The following is a 5,251-nucleotide window of genomic DNA, read 5'->3' as shown; positions in this document are numbered from 1 at the left end:
CCCCGCGGGCCCAATCTGGACCCGGCGGGCCTGGCGCGGGAGGGAGGAGAGAGAGAGGCGCGGGCCGGGTGAGGTGGCGGCCGCTGGTTGGCCGAGGGCGGCGGCGGGGCTGACGTGTCGTGCGCCGATTGGCTGTAGCGACGTGGCGGCGGGCGGTGGACATGTCCGGTGCGACGCGGACATGTCCGGCGGCTGAGAGGGAGAGGGCTAGGGTTTGATCTGCGCGAAATTCGGAGGGGGAGGTGTTTATATAGGTAGAGGGAGCTAGAAGAGTCCAAATGGAGCACGGTTTTTGCCCACACGATCGTGATCGAACGACCGAGAGCATGGAGAGGAGTTAGATGGGTTTTGGGCCACTTTGGAGGGGTGTTGGGCTGCAAAGAGAGAGGGGCTTTACGGTTACCCGGTTAACCGTTGGAGTACCAAACGAACTCCAAATGGCACGAAACTTGACAGGCGGTCTACCGGTGTTATACCAAGGCCGCTTGGCAAGACTCGGTCCATTCCGAGAATGTTTAATACCCACTCACAAAAAGAGAGAAAAGGGGGACGCCGGAGGGCATAGGAGCGTCGGATTGCAAAACGGACAACGGGGAAAATGTTCGGATGCATGAGACGAACACGTATGAAAAAGAAATTTACATGACGACATGATAAAATGCAACACGCAAGCAAATGGCATGGCAACGACGGCGAATAACTGGCAGACACCTGGCGCATCGGATCCGGGGCGTTACATAGGTGTAAGTTATAGGAGGAATTTAGTGTTGTCCTAGCCTCGTTGGCATTGACCAGTGATGGTTTTGGACTGAAATCACTACTGCTACTTTCTAAAAAAGAAGAATATTGCAAATATGTTCCATAAATAGGTGGTTGTCTAGGCATAATATTTTTGGACTGATATGGTGATTTGCATCTTATAATTGCAAATAGTTTAAAAGGGTTGGCAACGATCATATGTCCTTGGGAATATTACAGATATCACAACATTCAAAGGTCCGTGAATATTATTTCGAGTAGAGCACGCGGGGAGGAGAACATGTGCACATGGGCGGTTAGTGGGCGAGTGGGGCGTCTTATAATTTCAGTAGTTTAAAAGGGTTGGAAACAACTATATGTCCTTGAGAATATTGCAGATATCACAACGTTCAAAGGTCTGTGAATATTATTTGAGATGACAAATTGATATACTTTGAGAGCACGCGTGGAAGATAACATATGGGCGAGTGAGGTTAGTGGCCGAGTGGGGCGATGAAGAGGGGGTTAATGGTAGGCATTCACGCGGTTGCCGGTTAGGGTGAACGGTTGGCGAACATGATGCGGCCAGGCTACCCCGCACCAAGATTCATGCGGGCGATCCGACGGTGCAGAGCGCGTTCGCTCGGAAAACGACATGTACTGTGCAAGTGCAACGGCATAATACTCCGTAAAGTTTTTTCAGGCACCTTGTCTTGTGCTGAGCCTGAGAATCTTAATTTGTCATTGAGAAGAATTTGCGATTGAGTATACCAATGGATATTAGAATAAATCCGAGGCCACCGTCGATCTATCAAGGACCAAGCAATCACCCGAAGAACGACACCGAGATTTGTTAACGAGATTCACCGATATGGCTACATCCCCGGAGCATGACTACGGGCGCTCCTCCCCATGACACCATCACAATACGTCACCCGGCCGCCCGGGCGCCGGCACACGCCACCGGCTCCCCCGCGTGCCCGTGCTATTATGTTGGCATAGGTTACATCGTGTGTCTACCCCTACTATATATAAGAGGCTTAGGATACAAGTGTCCTATTAGGATACAAGTGTCCTATTAGGACACAACTCCTACCCTGTCTACACACAGTACGACTCTAAGTCCAACTGTAACCTAAGTTGTACAATAATATTCCACACAACTCTAACAAACTCCACCTTGGCGAATATTCTTCACCACCTTGAATTCGTCCGTGTGTCGAACCTCCATGTACATTGGACTTGAGATACGCCATGAGCGCCGTTGCTACTCCCAGACTCCATGTGACTCCACCTGCAACTGTAGTCCCTTCTTGTCTTTTTCACAACCAACACTCGAGCAAAATTAAGTTCCTCATTACTCTACCTTGTGCTTCCAACTTCCGGAGAATCCGTTCAACGCCATCACACACCGACCACTGTCTGCATGAAAATGAACAACTCACATATTGGACGCCACATATAAGAGTTACCTGAACTCAACGTCACCGCTCTTTCTTGACTGCTTGTCTGAAACTTGAAGGAATTTCACCGTCGCCCTGTGTCACCCTGAGTCAAATTCGCAGTTGTCTCACCCTTCTTCCGGATAGTCTCTGGCATGTCCCACAGCTATAGCACTCCGCCTCCTTCTGTATTTGTCATTCGCACTTTGCCATGTGCATTGAACACCACAGAATATACGGCAATATACTCTCTCAGCCTTTGACAATTTCAGACTTTCCGCCACTTTCTCAGATTCTCCACGGTCAACTCCTGTCCAGCAACTAGCACCGATAGACCCAGTCACCAACTTGAATCCGGTACTCGTCAACACTGCTTCAGCACCCCCTGCACAGTTTGTCTGACCACATGTCTGACCATCAGTGCCTTAGCCTGTCGCCGTGTCCCGTGCTTACCGCACGCCTCGCCGCTATCATCGCGTCGAGCCTCTGCTGTCCTGGTCGAGTCTCCGGGGTAGCTAGCCCACACTGTCTCAACCCCCACTGCAGAGAACCACCAATCATCACCGACCGATGCCGAGTATCACGTCTCCATCAGACCACTGGTACCCAGTCCGATCCACGTATCTCTCGCTATCCCGCTGAAATAGGCTTCGACTCTCCGAATTCTTACGCCGTAGCCCCTCCATCAGCACAGAGTGAAGTCGTCCCTCAGACTCCAACTCCACCTTCAACATGACTCCATGGTGGTTGTACGTGCCACCCTCCTGCGCCCCGTCGACTTCAAGCTCTCCTGTGCACACCATCTTGAATCAACCCCGCGCCATAGTCTGTCGAAGCCGCACAAGCCCTCAGGCCTGCACCACGTGTTTCCACGCCCCCAGAAGTCGGTCACCATCAGCATCATGCTCCTGTGTCGTCGTCGCTGAAATCACCGCCGTCTTCTGCTTTGACCGACATCCCCGTCGATCCATCAAACAGTCCAGTCCGACACAGTCGAAATTATCCGACTGCAACCATGCTTCACCCTGCGCCTTGTCCGCCTCGCATAACTGTGCATTGCCTTGACGCCCTGTGTTTGCATGATCCTCTCTGTGCAACGCACCTCAATTCCCACCTGACCGCACTGTCGAATAACACCATTCCTGCCAATCTGCCATCTCAACGTAACATGCAAAGAACACCAGAAATAGCCCTCGGCAGTATCCGTGCACGTGTAACAACCAGTTCAATCAACTTTATTACAGCCATAGCACCACGTGGACTTTCTTGACCAACTCTTGTTCTCTTGCTCTTTTATTTTGTTCACACGTGAGATCAATGTGATGCCAGCCAATGAATCCCGTATTCCAACATGTTGCAGCACCACCTGGGAATCGATAGTTTTTCCAACCAATCTCGTACACGTAGCTCTGGCTAAGCTCGCGTTCAACCAAGACGGCCTCCTGCTTCACCCCGCGCCTCTGTGCTGGACGCCTGGACCTCTGTTTGCCTCGCTGGCTCATGCCCAGCTTTGCTCCTTGGGCCCTGACCGCGCGCCTTGCATCCGCGTTGGGCCGCACAATAGCAGCCCACATGGGCTTCGACCTTGTGCCAGCCGCTGCATGCCAATCGCGCAGAATCGCTGAGTCCGTCCAACGCACGCGCATTAAGCCACCGCCGTTCCCGCTGATCCAATCTCGCCTAGCCTGACCGCTGATTCCGATCGCTTCGTAACACAAGCCACACGTCGTCCCTTCCGATCGCTTCTCGAAACAAGCCGACGGCTCCGCTTCTGGATCTTCCAAGTTGCAACTCACTGACGATGTCATCGATTTGCTGCCACAGCCATGATCTGTTCGCGCAGAACTCCGTCTTCTCCGTCGATCATCCTCTAGATCAACACCATGTCCTCTTCGAACCTTGCTCATGATACCACTTGTTAGAATAAATTCGAGACCACCGTCGATCTACCAAGGACCAAGCAATCACACGAGGAACGACACCGAGATTTGTTAACGAGGTTCACTGATATGGCTACATCCCCGGGGCATGACTACGAGCGCTCCTCCCCATGACACCGTCACAATACCGCACCCGGCCGCCCGGGCGCCGGCACACGCCGCCGGCTCCCCCGCGTGCCCGTGCTATTATGTCGGCATAGATTACATCGTGTGTCTACCCCTACTATATATAAGAGGCTTATGATACAAGTGTCCTATTAGGACACAACTCCTACCCTGTCTACACACAGTACGACTTCAAGTCCAACTGTTACCTAACTTGTACAATAATATTAGACACAACTCTAACAAATGTAGAATATATTTCATTTGGTTCCAAACAACATGAGTCAGAATATATATAAGTTTCACATAAATTCAACCCCAGAATTCATATTTTCATTTATTTTTGCCAAGAAAAAAAAGGACTCAAGTTGCTTGCACACAAAATCAGATCAGTCTATGTGTGACTGTCGGTCCGTGTGTCTCAGCTACGGCCAGCCGGCCATGCAGAACAGATCGCTCTGGCGTCCACGACGCGTCCCCCGCCAGCCGGACTTCCACTGTCTGCCGGAGCTGAACCAGAGTTCGCCACCGGCGACCTCCCATCTCTTCTCTCTGGGTCGATAGAGCTCCTCTCTCCCTGTCTTCTCCGTCACCGCGCATCCCCACCCCCTCTCTCATAGTATCTGCTAGGGCAGCGATGAGGACCTCCGCCGCAGCCGCGTTCGCATCAGGTCGGTTTGACGGTAGTGATGTGCGTACACTAGTGCAGAACCGGGCAATAGCACCAGTTCGTAAGGCCCTTTAGTGCCGGTTCTATAACCGGCACTAAAGTGTGGGCACTAAAGGCCACCCCCCCTTTAGTACCGGTTTAGCATGAACCGGTGCTAAAGGGAGACCACGTGGCACGAGCCAGCTCCAGGGGCCTGGAGCCCTTTAGTACCGGTTGGTAATACCAACCGGTACTATAAGGTTTGGGGTTTTTTTAGTTTTATGATTTGTTTTTCATTTAATTTTGTGTTTCCATTTTAATTCTTTTTCGTTTGCTGGTATTTTACGATACTACACATTGTACACGTTATGCATATA

The sequence above is a fragment of the Triticum dicoccoides genome, chromosome 1B (genome assembly GCF_002162155.2).
Source record: "Triticum dicoccoides isolate Atlit2015 ecotype Zavitan chromosome 1B, WEW_v2.0, whole genome shotgun sequence".
Taxonomy (NCBI): domain Eukaryota; kingdom Viridiplantae; phylum Streptophyta; class Magnoliopsida; order Poales; family Poaceae; genus Triticum; species Triticum dicoccoides.
Note: the sequence above shows the minus strand (reverse complement) of the source record.